This window comes from Phragmites australis, chromosome 21, assembly GCF_958298935.1.
Source record: "Phragmites australis chromosome 21, lpPhrAust1.1, whole genome shotgun sequence".
In the NCBI taxonomy this organism is placed as follows: Eukaryota; Viridiplantae; Streptophyta; class Magnoliopsida; order Poales; family Poaceae; genus Phragmites; species Phragmites australis.
The window spans coordinates 18,537,494-18,553,601 of NC_084941.1; positions in this window are offsets into that span (position 1 = coordinate 18,537,494).

The following is a 16,108-nucleotide window of genomic DNA, read 5'->3' on the forward strand; positions in this document are numbered from 1 at the left end:
TGAGTCTATTATGCGTCTAGGTGTACTATAGTTTATTGTTACGTCAATCTTTAATTACAACTCAAACAACTGTCAGTTATAATCCGCTAAGTCGATCAGGTACAATCATGCATCTAGAAGTATATAATTGCAACACGAGAAGTTAACGAGTTACGTTTTAAATTGTGCTACGATTACAATCATATTCCTTAGATTGTACATCATTAGATAAGAAATTCGTTAGAAGTTACGTTCATCCACAACGCAATTGCTATTTAATATTTTTATTTATATTTGGTTGTAACTATGTGTCTTGCGATATATATATATATATATATATATATATATATATATATATATATATATACTGTATGTAAATTCTACAGGTATGCTCACTGTAGTTCATGTCTGCGCACACCTCATAAGTTGTAACTTACAGTGTTTCGGGTTGTAATTCACAGTGTTTTAGGTTGCAACTCATAGTGTTTCGGATTGTAACTGGGGGATGTGCGCAGAATAGCCTCGCCGTATATAGGAAAACTAGTCTATACTCTCGGGAGTACATACTCCCTACTATGGTATACCACATAAATAAACAGGATATACTCCTTTGTCATTATGAGTATACTTATATACTTATTCTAAGATATTCCAATGTGAACTACATGAAAAAATGGAAAAGAAGTCCATCAATTTTATTATATTTTGATAATACCTTTGTATTTGTACATAAAGTGTAATACACTCAAAAAATATATACAAACCACCTAAAAAACTATACATATCACTTTAATGATTTTATATACTCACATACTCCATGTACATACCATTTATCATATGAGATACTCCTTATGTAATGAGATATATATGTGGGAGTACATACTACCGGGAGTACCATATATATATATATATAATATAACTTGGGTCAAATATGCAAATATCCAGAACTCGGGTCAAATATGGAAATATCCAGAACTTGGGCCAAATAGGTGTCCATAGTGAGGCCCACTTCAAATTCGGATCACATCAACAAACTTCACATTGAGACGAATTTCATCTCGTAGCAAATGAAGGACCATCAATAAACTTCCTTTAATAATAAATATCGTTGGCGTTAAAAGACTCTAGGACTTCAACTGTAACATCAAATAAACTTGAGTAAAGCTCAAATTTAGTATTAGAAATTAGTTTTGTCATCATATCAGTAGAATTATCATGAATGCTTATTTTACATACTATAATGTCATCTTGAGTAATGACACCTCAAATATAATGACATCTCATCAATGTGCTTTGTTCTTTCATAAAATATTTGATCCTTTATAAGACAAATAGCATTCTGAATTACAAAAAATAGTAAAAGAATTATCTCTACAAAGCTTAGAGTACAAACCTCTTAACTAAATAGCTTCTTTGTATGCTCAAGAAATAGCTATATATTCAGTTTCAATAGTTGATAAAGTAACGATAAAGACTAGTTTTTGACAATGATGCGAATGGACCTCTTCAGGGTCGGCATACGATTACGATTGGGACCAGTGGGAGTAGCGTGCGCTTTGTCGTGGCATGGAGAGAACACTTTGCTTTTCCCCTTCCCCTCTCATGCTCTCTCTCATATAAGAAATGAAGCATGCTAAAAATTCAAGACGAAGCAGCAATAAGGCATCCCAAGCTCCTCTCCACCACATCTGCTTCGGTTCCAGGGCTGGCGATTCTGGGAGCTCCTAGCCATAGTCATGGGATGGGGTTGTTTGAGAAGACTACATCGACCATGGAGTTCGAGGCGGAACCGTGAAGGACGCATCGGCCATGGAGTCAACGACGGCAATGGTGGAGGCCACCACCCCTTCAGTGGGGCTCGGTGTCTGTGTTGGTCAGATCTGGTTGTCTTCAAGCACGCCACCGGAGTCGGTGGATGGATCTATGTGGTGGATGCCCTGATCGACCTCCATTAATGCCGGGGCACCTAGTCATGCCCTTACCCCGTGCTACGCACATCTCCCCTCGGATGTCAAGGTGAGGATGGGGACAGGTTTGTCATCTCCAGGAGCTGTAGTGACACCCACCATAACGAGCCTTGCATCCTCACGCTCATTGATTTCATTCCCCTTCTCTACATCATTGGTATGTGCTGATGTGCACACAATTAGGGATTAAAATAGGTTCTCGAGTGAGGCGGTGGTAGATTTTGGGGCGATTTCATCGGTGGAAGGAGTAGTGCCAATGGGAGGAGGCTGGTGACATTGTTTTCTCTTCATTTGTTCAATACAAATTTGGGGTGGGGTTGGGCATCATCTGATTTTTCCACCGATCCGCTCGAAGTGTGTCGACTGGAGTTAGGATTTGGGGGCGTGATCTCCACCATGTGCATCGCCACCAATCTCCACCATGTGCAACACCACCAACCTTCACCATGTTCTCTTATATGCTCTATCAATTTGATTTTGCATTTTGTACCAATGTGCCTATATATTGCTTTATATTTGCTAAGAAAAATAAATAATTTTTTTATGTTTATTTGCAGTTCTACCAAACTGTCCATACATTGATACAAATTTACCAAGCGAAATATATCAAATTGCTTTTCCATTTTATTGTAGCTATCCTAATTGTGCTTTTCGTAAACAATTATCATAATCAGAATGCTTAAAACCATTAGAGAGCATAAATGACTCAAATCTCTTGTATCACTGTCTAGAGCATTGCTTCAAGCCATAAAGAGATTTCTTCAATCTGAAGATAAGGTTTTCTTTTCCAGGAACAACAAAACCTTTAGATTGATCCATATAACTATCTTCATCTCGCCAGGTAGGGGGGGTTGCATCCCTGAATCTGCCTCATTTTTTGCAGGAAAAATGGCGGGCGGACATCGTCTTCAGCGCACTGGCTCGAACTCGAGCGAAGAAATGAAAAACGTGGCCCAGGAGGCCCCAGCTCCTACTGATCCTCAGCAGTGTCAGCAGTCGGCCTGTACGATGCCTCACTACATCGGGGACAACGGCGCTGGGCCCAGAAGGGCCACCGCCGCCGCAGGCGGGCCGCCATACCCACAGCTCCCCATGTAAGAATGCAATTTTAACATCTTATTGCTCAAGTTCATAATGATGCATAGCAACAATACTAAGTAAAGTACGAATAGAAATATGCTTCACAATAGAGAAAAAGACATCATTATAATCAATACCTGCAATCTGACTATAACCTTTAGCAATCAACCTTGCTTTATACCTTATTGATTCATTAGGAGAAATACCCTCCTTTCTTTTAAAAATCCACTAGCAAAGACTAGCAACGAACAAACTTCTTCTCTTTTGGCAATTTGACTAAACGCCAAGTACCATTCTTTTCAAGTGACTCCATCTCATCTTACATAGCAGTCATCCAATTATTGCAATCAACAGAAGTAATAGCCTCGTTATAATTAGAAGGTTCTACATTACATTCAACCTCTTCTGCAAAACTCAAAGCATAAGAACAATATTACACTCTTCAATTAACCTTTTGAGTGGATTAATGTGCCTCCTAGGCCTATCATCTATAATAGAACATTTTGTAGGTTGTACAACGGGAGAAGAAGATGGAAAATAGATGAACCATGATCAATAAATAAATTTTTAGGAATATGTGCATCTTGGACAGTAGCATCTGGTGTATGTTCTGCATCAATGAAATGCCCCACTTGCATAAAAGAACCTTGCTGACTCTGAACATGAGCATTAGACATATCAGATTTATGAAAGGCAATATTTCTACTAATCACAACATTTTGTGTTTCAGGATTCCATAATTCATATAATTTAACACCAGATTTATAACAAAAAATACACTTAACCGCTCTTGGCTCCAATTTACCATTATCAACATAAGCATAAGCAGGATAACTGAAAACTCTCAATTCTGAATAATTAACTGGGAAACCAGAACATACCTCAATTGGAGTTTCCTTATCAACACTACTACAGAACACCACATATGTGCGGTCCATCAGTGCTGGTTCAACAGTAATCGATACTGTTGATGTATCAATACCGGTTCTTAAACTCCCACACGCGACCAACCATTGAGGAGTTAAGAACCAACTCTATCAGTGGCAGTTCTATATACTAACCGGCACTAATGGGTCGTTATAATATAAAGCTCACCTTCTCCCCCAAGTGCGACCATAGCCGCTACGAGCCCACCAGAACAGTGCTGATCGCCATTTTTGCCATCTCTACCATCTCTACAGTTGGAGGATTCAAAATTTGGAGGAGTAAAGTGCTCTAAGGTTGATAAGATGATCTATATTTCTTTTTAGATAGATTTACTTGGTAGATTGCTCTATGATTGATGGTTGATGCTTGTTCTACGGTTATGGATTTAGAGATGCAATTGAGATCTAATTTAGGAAAAATTTGCAACTATGTCATTGTTAGATGTATAGAGATGATCTACATTTGATTCTTAGTTGAATTTAGTTGCTATATTCTTCTAGATTTGAATTTAGATGGCTGTTCCTTGGTGTTGAATTTTGGAATGAGTAAGAGCTCCAATATGATATAAACTAGAGAAAGATTGATATTTTATCATTGTAGATCATTTAAGGAGTAGATTAATAGTCACATGTAAATAGATGTGGGTGCATACATTAAAATCTATGGACAATTGCAATTTTTTCACTACTTGAACCGTTATTACCATTAAAAAATTGCAAAAAAACCACTAGAACTGTCATTCGAGTGGCATCCTTGCAAAGAATAAAAAATCAGGGAGGTATTTACAAATGCCACTAAAATCTAGCTCCAATTTTCTAGTATGTAGTTTGTGTATATTTTTAAATTCTTAAATTTACATAATAATCTAGTTGTTTTTCTCTATTCATTAATCAACGTAGTCAATTTAACACAATTGATAGAATATTATGTTGTAGGGATGGCACATCCACCTATGGGTCGCAATCGGACACGACAGCCTTTGGAAGGTAGGTCCCCGACCCAGCCCAAGTACCAGAAGGAGATGGGCCCTCAAATAGGGACCAATCAAAATGCGAGGTAATTTAACGAATTTGTTCTAGATTTTGAAATGTTTAATGATTATAAGTTGAATGTGTTTAATTATAATGATTTACAAATAGACCAGTCATGGATGTACAAGGATCGAGGGCCAGAGTTCTTTGCTGGCGTTGAGGATTTTCTGAGGGCTGCTGTAGTGTACAAGAAGCCAACAAGGAAGCGTGTCGATCACTATATATGCTGTCCGTGTGTCGACTGCAAGAACGAGAAACAATTTTTAAACATAGAGCAGATCCATGCGCACTTGATTCGCAGGGGTTCCAATGCTGGCTATACCCGTTGGACTGAGCATGGTGAACTCGAAGATGTTGTGCATGAAGGGCAATCGACAGTCGAAGAAGACATAAGCAATGATATGACGGCTAACGAAGACTTTGATATGTCGGCATTTGAAGATACTTTTGTTGAGAACGATGGAGGGGACACTTTTGTTGGCAACAATGAAGATGGCTTTGAGAAAATGTTGTGCAATGTGGAGGGGGACTTCACTAGTGAATGAAAACATCAAAAATTCCAACGCATGGTAGAGGACTCTAAAACACCAGTTTACCCAAACTGTAAAGATGAGCATAATAAGTTGCATGTGGTGCTGACATTGATGCAAATGAAGGCTAGCAATGATTAGGCTGATAAGGGCTTCAATGAATTGTTAGAATTCTTGAGTGAATTGCTTCCAAGGGGGAACATATTGCCCAAAAATACATACCATGCCAAGCAGGTTGTCCCCCCATTGAGATTGGAAGTAGAGAAAATACATGCATGTGGAAATGACTGCATGTTGTTTCACGGCGAGGATGCAGACTTGGAAGCATGTCGCGTTTGCAATGCACCACAGTACAAGCTCAATGTTGATGATATCGAGAGCGATGGCGTGGGGGTGAAGAGAAAGAAGAAAAGACCCCACGTTAAGGTGGTTTGGTATTTCCCTATAATCCCCCGATTGAAGCGATTGTTTGCTAACAGAGCAAATGCCGAGTTGATGCGATTGCACGCCGAACAACGCAAGAAAGATAGAATGCTTAGACACCCTACTGATGTCATGCAATAGAGGAGATTCGATTCAAAATACAAGGAATTCAAAGATGAAATGAGGAATATAAGGTTCGGGTTGAGTACGGATGGGATGAATCCTTTCGGCAACATGAGAAGTACTCATAGCACTTGGCCCGTGACTCTCTGTATTTATAACCTTCCACCTTGGATGTGCATGAAGCGGAAGTACCTTATGATGCCTTTGCTGATTAGTGGGCAGAATCAACCAGGCAACAATATCGATGTGTACCTCAAACCATTGGTTGAAGATCTTCTTGTATTATGGAAAGATGGCATACGGGTATGGATGAGTACAGACATGAGAATTTCACCCAGTGCACAATGTTGTTCGTAACAATCTCATATTGGCCCGCTCTTGGTAACCTATCAGGGCAGACTGTAAAAGGATATAAGCGATGACTGACGAATAGTCAGAAAATGATCTTCATAGGTTACCGTAGGTTCCTTCGTTCAGATCACCCATACCGCAAGAATAGAAGGGCTTCTGATGGGACAGTGGAGCATCGTGAAGCTCCAAAGATTAGCACTACAAAACAGGTATTGAAGATGGTAAATACATTTAGAGTTGTACTTGGAAAGGGACTAGGCAGTACAAAAATCCCGGCTGGGCAACATGCTCCTATGTGGAAAAAAGATATCAATATTTTGGTTGCTACCTTATTAGAAGTATCTTATGGTCCGACATACAATCGATGTTATGTATGTAGAGAAGAATGTGTTTGGTAGCTTGATTGGTACCTTATTAGACATATCCGGCAAAATAAAAGATACACTTAATGCACAGCTGGACCTGGAAGAAATGAACCTCGAGAAGGACCTACATTACATAAAATTAGACTACGGTAAAAAGAAACTTCCCATAGCTTGCTACACTATGAGCAAGGAAGAGAAGATCTGCCTGTGTGGTTGCTTGCGTGATGTCAAAGTTTCAACTGGTTACTCCTCCAATATTAGGAGCTTAGTAAACATGAAAGATAAGAAGTTAGATGGCATGAAGTCTCATGATTATCATGTGATGATGATGCAGATGCTTCCAGTTGCAATTAGAGGTATTCTGCCGGATATGGTCTGAGACCCAATTATAAAGCTGTGTTCATTCTTCAACGTAATTTCATAGAAGGTCATTGATCCGAACAAACTAGCAAAGCTGCAAGAAGACGTGGTCCATACTATATGTCAGATTGAGACTATTTTCCCTCTAATATTTTTTGATATAATACCCCATCTAATTGTTCACATTTTTGGTGAAATAAAGAGCCTTGGCCCCATGTTTCTGCATCAGATGTATCCTTTCGAAAGGTTCATGGGGGTTCTGAAGAAATATGTTCGTAACCAAGGTCGCCCGAAAGGTTGCATTGCCCAATGGTGAAGTATGGAGGAGGTCATTGAGTTTTGCATTGACTACATGAAACTGAACGTGATTGGTATATCTATATCTCACTATGAGGGGAGGCTAAAGGGGAAATGGACGATAGGTCATACTTCAATCCATATCAAAGATCGTGTTTCGTTCACAAAAGCACAATTTGCATTTCTGCAATAATCACTTATAGTGAGCCCGTATGTTAATATGCACGTGAGCATTCTACGCTCCACAAATCCAACGAAGTCAAATGATTGGATCGCAAGAGAGCACAAAGATAATTTCGGTAATTGGTTTTGTCAACACATGATGGGTAAGGATATCGATGATGCTCTGTTGGAACTACTGGCTAATGGCTCGTTAACTACGATTCACACATTCCAAGCATACGGGATCAATGGCTATACATTTTATACGAGAGTACAAGACAACAAGAGCACTAATCAAAATAGCGGTGTCCGTATTGATGCCTATGAGCGCGCTGGCAATAGGAAGATGTACTATGAATTCATAGAGGAGATTTAAGAGCTTGAATATGGTGAGTTGATTGTCCCTCTGTTTCAGTGCCAATGGGTCAGACTCCTAGTGGGAGTTAAGATCGACAAATATGGTATGACTACTGTGGATCTCAAACTCATCGGATACAGAGAACAACCATTCGTGCTTGCCAAGGATGTTGCACAAGTCTTCTATGTAAAGGACCCGGACCCAGCTAACAAGGAGGAGTGTCACGTGGTTCTTCAAGGAAAAAGAAAGATTGTTGGTGTTGAGGATGTTGTCGACGAAGAAGACTGCGACAACTTTGATGACCTGCCTCCTTTTGGAGAGAATGTCGAACTTTCTCTCATTGAGGACACTGAGGAAGCTACCTACATACGCTATGACCATAACGAAGCATTAATCATTTAATGAAAGCATCTTTCATGTATTTGGCGACCATAACGAGGAGTAACTTTTTGAAAGTTCAGATCAGAGTGTTAATCCAGGCGATCAGACTTATGTGACACCGCACTTTTCTCGTGTTGGAAATCTATATTATGAAGTTTGTGTATGTTTGAATTGGTTAAAATTCAAACTGGATTAAAAGGAGAAAATTAAATGAAGAACTAAAAATCAGAAAGTTAACCAAGATTAACGTAATTGGTTTCACATGTTTTTTATATGGATATTTCATAATTTCATTACGGAATTAACAAATTATAGACTTATTAATGAATTAAAGATAATTTAGTACACATTTCATGCATGCAACTATGTTAATCATGTAGCGACAGTAATACAAACTCAACAAATTTGGTTTCATATTTTTCTCAACTATAATAATTGGATTCAATGTCTTAGCTTATTCCTTATGTAGAATGGAGGTATAAAGATGCAGGATGGAGGGCATCGACCATGTGGGATTCATCGACCCACATCATGTAAACCCGACAATGATGCAATCCGATCCAAAAGGAACTGAGGACTATGCATTGAAGTGTATTCTGGATCTAAAATTGAAGAAATACTTACTTTTGCCATACCACTTTGGGTACATGTTTCCCTCCATGAGTGTTCTACTCTTTTTGAGCAATACATCGTTAGAAATGAGGACCAACTAACATATGGTGACCTATGTGCAGTTATCACTGGATCCTCCTTGTCATCCAGCCAGACATTAGCAAGATCTTTGTCTTCAACTCACAAAATAATCCAAAAGAAACCTACCAACCCGTCATTGACTTGCTACGAAGGTAAAACCCGACCATTTTGTTAGTGCTCTGGTAATATTTGATTTGATTGAATCTAAGTCTACTTATGGTAATAATCACACACATGCAGAGTGTACCTATGATACATAAAGAAGAGTTTTAGACACCGACCATTCACAAAAGAATGGATTATCCGACATGACTTTTCTTGTAGGAAGCAGGGCTCGGGCAATAATTTATGTGGTTTTTATGTAATGGAATTCATGCATGGATTCAACGGAGGCGCGTCATACCAGGTGGTCAACGCTGAGATATGCACCATACATCTTGATGACTAATTTTTAGGTCCGACACGTGTTCATAAGGATTGATTTCTTCAATTCTTGAAATTGCAGCTCCTCGTGCTGTCTAGAGATCGACTCATGGCCATTGAAACCAATGCACTTCAAGAACAACTTGTCGGGTTTATCAATGACCAAGTCATCAATCCAACCAGCGAGTTCCATGAATTTGGCTCCTCTCTCTCATCACCTTCATCCAACAAGAAAAAGCAGATTTCAGAACCTTCGATTAGCAAGAAACCTTAAACTCTTTTTCATTGTTGTAATGAAATCTCACATGTATGCGTTGTATATATACTGTGACGAGACTTGATGTTTTAAAAATAAATTTTTTATGTGCTTGTGTATATTTGCTATGATAAAACTTGATGTCTCGTAAATTAAATTTATATGTGCGTGTCTATAAATATACCGTATATTGTTGCCGGTAATGGTCAAAATTTGAAAATGCCACGGTTTTAGTGGCAACCACCACATTTTGAAAAGGGCGGGAAATACCTATCAGTGCCGGTTGGTAAAAACAAACCGGCACCAGTGCCAGTTTGTAATACCAACCGACACTGATATGTGTACTATCAGTGCTGATTCGATCCAAGAATCGGCACTGATAGTGATTTTCAGTGCCGGTTCCAAGAATCGGCACGCTTATGCAAACTAGAATTAGACAACATACAACGGGCCTTCGAGATGATAGTTCTGTTCATAAGCTTAGCTACATCATTTTTATTGTGGGGTATGAGGAACGGTGTAGTGTCTCACAATGCCTTTAAACTTACACTATGAATTAAATTCATCAAAACATAATTTCATCTCATTATCAGTGCGAAGCTTCTTTACTTTATTTTCAGTTTGTTTTGCAACCATAACCTTCCACTCTTTAAACGCCAAAAATACTTCAAATTTATGCTTCAAGAAATAAGGCCAAACTCTCCTTGAGTAATCATCAATAATAGTCAACATGTAATGAGAACCACCTATTGAAGGCTTACATGATGGTCCTCATAAATAAAAATGCACATAATCAAGAATATCTTATTTTGTATGAATTGAAGTATTGAACTTCATCCTCTTATGCTTTCCAAAGACAATGGTCACAAAATTTTAGCTTGCCGATGCTATGTCCGTCAAGAAGTCCTCTCTTGCTCAATTATGTCAAACCAAGTTCACTCATATGCCCAAGACGTATATGCCAAAGTTTAGTGACATCAAAATCCGACAATGTATTTGAATTTATAGTTGTATCACATGTAATTGTAGCGCCTTGTAGATGATATAAATTGATAGATCTTAAATCGCTTTTCATTGAAATTAGGTAACTTTTTTCACCTTCAAAACACCATCTCTACCAGACCATTATACAATTTATTATCAAGAGTACTGAAATAAATAAGATTCATTTTCATACCTGGAACGTGCCTTACATCTGTCAATGTTCTAACAATGCCATCATGCATCTTTATCGTACTAGATCCAATTCCGACAATTGGACGTGGTCTATCATCACCCATCTTATTAGAACCAACACCTTCAACATAATTATAAGTGGTAAACCAATCTCTATGGATGCATATATGAAAAGAGACAGCAAAACAATAATCAATTTGTCACCACTACTTGCACATCCAACAAAAACAACAAGAGTCTCACCATCAAAACTACCATTGGCAATAGCAACAGAACTTTACCTTCTTCATTAGATTTACCTTTCCTTTTTCCTAGTTCTTCAGCCTGTAATATTCAGATATGTCATGATTGTCTTTCTTGCAATACCTATAGAATTTTTCCTTGCCTCTGGACTTCGACTAGGCCTTTTAATCATTTGAACTTTTATCTCTGTAGCCATTGTTTGATTTCTTTTTCTTTGTCCTGTCATGCACAATCAAACCTTCTCCATTGGAACTTGAGCTTTCAGTAGACACTATTTTTTTCATCTTTTCCTTGGCATGCAAGGCCTCATAAACTTCTTCTAGGGTTAGAGTATCATGATTGTATAATATGGTATCTCTGAAGTTTTTTTTTTAAAAAAACTAGGCAATGAGCACAAAAGAATGAGACTTAAGTCCTCATCATCATATTTTACCTCCATAGATTGTACGTCAACAACGTTCTTCTTGAAGACCGAAAGATGATTCAACACCAAACCACTCTTTTGCAACTTATGCATGAACAACTTCATCTTTAGATGCATCTTGCTTGTTAGATCCTTGGACATGCAAATCGATTCAAGATTTGGCCATACGGTAGCAACAATTTTCTCCTACAAAATATTATTAGATAAATAAAGATGAATTTAGAATAAAGCCTTACGATCTTTTCTCTTTTCTTCATCACACTAAGACCTTTGATCCTTTTTACTGAAGCTATCAAGCACATCGTCCATATCAGCATGTGCTAAAACTACCCGATCTTGACTTGCCACAAAGAATATCTTCTTTCTTGATCTAGCAGCGAAATATCATACTTCAAATAAGCTATGTCAAAAAATCCTTGGGTGCACGAAGCAAAATCATCCCAAAAAGAAAAAAAAGCACAAAGTTCCTGGTACTCTAGCTAGGTGCGTGTAATAAAAACTGGCTAAAAATCAATCCATGTGTAGAACAACCGGGTGTGCACAACAATTTTCTACGTGCTGACGTCAACGCTTACATCAACGCCATGCGGCACGTGAGGCCAGCGGCGGCACGTGAGGCCGAGCGACGGCTGGAGGCGTGCGGGGCCAAGCGGTCCAGTGGCGGTAGAGGATGGCCACATGAGACAAAGTGCAACAAACGACGACGGTGTTGAACAATGATGAAAACCGATCTAATTTTTTCTCTCTCATCTCTTATTTCTCGCTCTAATACCACTTGGTACAAATTATGCGATGAGATTGATCGAACATGAGATATAATTTTTACGTGAAAAATCCTTACAGAAAAAAACCATGAGCATCAATCGGAGATCTTCATTATATGAGGAGTTAAATACATACGCAGGGTGTCACGCCTTGAAAAATTAGTCACGTAATTAAGTGTTCTCAATCATCATCGCATGTGTTGTACGCATTTTTCTATCGAAATGAGTAAAACATATTCCAAAAGTACATGGACATATTTTAAAGCTCGTTAGAAAGACCCTAAGTGCCTTGGAGTTAGTGAGGTATGCAAAGAGGGGAGACTTAGAAAGATTTCAACAAGAAACTCTACTCGTGGTTTGACCACCAGGTGTGTAGCCACGTGGACTTACCACGGTCTGATCGAGAGCATTGGTGGTTTAACCGCCAGAGCGCAGAGTGAATCAACCACTCTCTCTTACTCTCTCTCACACTCACTTCCTCACTGTCTTCTCCACTCCACCTTAGAGAGAGAAGGAGAGCTCCACCTTGATGTCCACAACGATCAAAGATCGACGGCTGGAACCTTCCTAGGCTTCTGGAGGATTTCCCCGAGCTCCTCTCCTCTTCTCCCTCACCGGAGGCACGATCATCCAACCTTAAACCTGCACGCCACCTTGGAGCCCGATCTCTAAATTGGAGCTTCCCGGAGTGGATTGATCCGCTAGGTGGCTGCCACACACTATAGCGAGGCATCCCCTATCGTTTTCCTGTTGTTTCTAAGCTCGATTCGACCCTCATGTCGTTTAGACCCAAGTTCAACCTAGCCTAGATCCATTCCATAGGGTACCTTGAGTTTAGCTCAGTGAATGTTATCCAATTCACTTTAGAAGCACTCCACTAGTCCTATAGAGAATTTTGGTACCCTTCGTTGTCGAAGGTTTCATCAGAGTCCTCACTGACAACACCACAAAGGCGCTACCGGTAAGGTCTGGCGGTCTGACCACCAATAAGGCTGGTCTGACCGCCAGTTAGGGCCAGAGAATTTGAGTTGAAAACCCTATACAGGGGTCAGACCGCCACTAGGGCCGGTCTGACCGCCAGCAACAACATCGGTCTGACCGTTAGAGGCTAAAACCTTCTACACGCTGACATTCTGACCACAAGTTCTATGTCGACCTAACTGCCAACCTTTGAAAGCTAGATGGACTTATGTTAGCTTATCCAGGGTTTCAAACTTCTAAACCCTAATCTTTCAGTAATCTTTTGCAAATATCTTTGTACCTCGGAGCTCTACTATTACTTGAGCACGCATCTTATGCATACTTTTCTATTGTTGTTTATTTATGCATTGCATCCACGATTCTTTTAGAGTGCATCGAGCCGCCAATCCAAGCGAGCGAAGGCGATGCCAAACCACACAAGTTCTGTGAGTTCTGTGCCAGTAGCATTAGGCAAATACCATAGTAGCAAGGCAAGCATCTAAGCATATTGTACCCTCCTGTTCAAATTGAATAGAGTCTGAAATTGATAAATTATGCCTTATGTATGTTTGCATGTATTAAATCAAGTGTCGGGCTAATTCGGGTAAAACCTATGTTGGTTACATGATCTCTACCTTGAGTTGTTGATTATCCATATCTTTTTAGTTTGGTTAACAATGTTGTTGTCAAGTTACAAGATTGATTTAATATGCTTAGCAATGCATAGATCATCGATAGAAGATGAGCAATGGTTTGATTATTGCTCACAAGCTTAGGGCTTAATTAGTGTTCACAAAATATAACGATAATGTTGAGTTGGTTGAGTAGTGAGGATGAGGCAAGATGTGGGCGATGTTAGGAGTGTTTCTCCTGCCCTGATGTAGAGTTCCTCGGGTAGGTCAGGAGAGGAACCCGGACGCTGTAGACTGCTTGCATCATTTAAGCACCGATCGTTGTTGTAGTTGGTTTTAGCACTTTTTGTGCTTACTACATGTCGCATATGGGAACGATAAGTGGGTTACCTTTGTAGCTGTGGATTTTTTGGCGTGCGAGTCGATGGTGTCGGGCATGAGAGGCCGGTTGGGGTATTCAGTTTGCTTCAGGAGCAGTTCTGGATGACCCTCACACCTATCAGTCCATGTTCAAACAGTCGAGGCTTATTGGAAAAGGTTAACATGAGTACCCCCTTGTATGGACCTATGTGGTCATGCAAGCCGTATGGTCCTCAAGTCATGTAGGTAAAGTTGTACCCCTTGCAGGGCGTAAAAATATTTTAAAATGCCGCGCTCTCGGTTATAAGTATGCTTCTATCCATTTGTAGCAGTCGTAGAGTCACGAATGTGTGTGGTGGTTTGTATATGGTATGTTGGGAGTTGGTACAATTTACAGTTATGTTCAAGTTGTTACATGTTTGGAGAGGTTGTCGGTTAAGTTTAGATGCTCACAAATATGTGTCTAGGATGCGGTCACCTATGTTCTACTTAATTATGTGGTCTTTTCTTGCTAATAGCTCAATGCATAATCCTTGGAGTCATGCTATTTATATGTGCCCTATATGGATTAAGTCTTGCGAGTACCTTCGTACTCACACTACTTTTTTAGATTCTATTGGTGAGGAAGATGCAGTGTTTGGCTACTTCACGCCCATCGATATCGGTGGCGGGAATGAGTAGTGCATCTTGCTTGTTGGCGTGGCGTTTGAGGCGGTGCCTAAGGGCATATGGCGTTGTCCTCCTTTTGTTGTTGATATGTTTAATCTTCCGCTGCTTAGTTTAGCTCTTTTGTGTAAATTGTTGTAAATGATTGCATGCTTAAGGACTTGTAATATAGTGTTAATTACCTGCTCATTCTGAAGCTTTATTGTGATGTATATGTTGAAAAGACATGCGTTTCGATCTTAGGCACAAAGCACGTGCAAAGACTGCCGGGGTGGTATTCTGATTTATCGTTGAAGTCGTGATTGTGTAAAGGATCATCTTACTGATTAATTAGAATACTATCTGGGAGGTTTCTCACACAGGGGAATTACAATGAGTAGTCTACTCTTCCCGTGTGGCTTAGGAGATGTATATATATGGTGAAAAAAGGAGAGTGAAGTCAAATATGGAAAGATCTAAAACATTGGCCAAACAGGCATCCCTATCGAGGACTACTTTGAATTCGGATCACATATCAACACGTTTTCTATGCTATGTCCTCTGGAGATAAAGATGTTTGTAATATACATTAGAGAAATGTCCTCTAACCTCCAATATGTAGATTTGTTTTCACTGCAGCAAGTGATAATTGCTGCTATATAGCCTCCTACAAATGAGATGATGCTAGAGTTATTGCATTGCAATTTGTTTGTAAGAGTTCTTTTTATGCTTGATCTTTGCAAAACTTCTTGAATCTTAGCTGGTGTTTGGTTAGAAACTGTGGCAACAAATGGTTTCAAAATAGGAAAATATCTATTTCCCCTACCAACTTTTGCCTTGATTCAATTTTCGTCCATCATGTCGGAGACATAATAGAATTTGTCCCTTGATTCAGAACTGGTGCAAACTACGAGCTAGGGCGAGTTTTTTGGGTGCTCTTAGGTGATGTGGTAGCCACCATCAATTTTTACCATGTTGTAGTCATTTCATAACTAAAAGGTCTACTACTACATCTTTTAATAAGATCATCTGGTCCACAAATGTAGGATTGAATATGCGCAAAATACCCAATTACATGGGGTGGGTGAATGATTGCAGAAACCAAATTCAAAGATTAACTCACCCAAATTAAAACTCGATTTATATTCAGTGTTCCACTCGAAACAGATGTTACAAGCTCTAGTAAAAACGATGTACA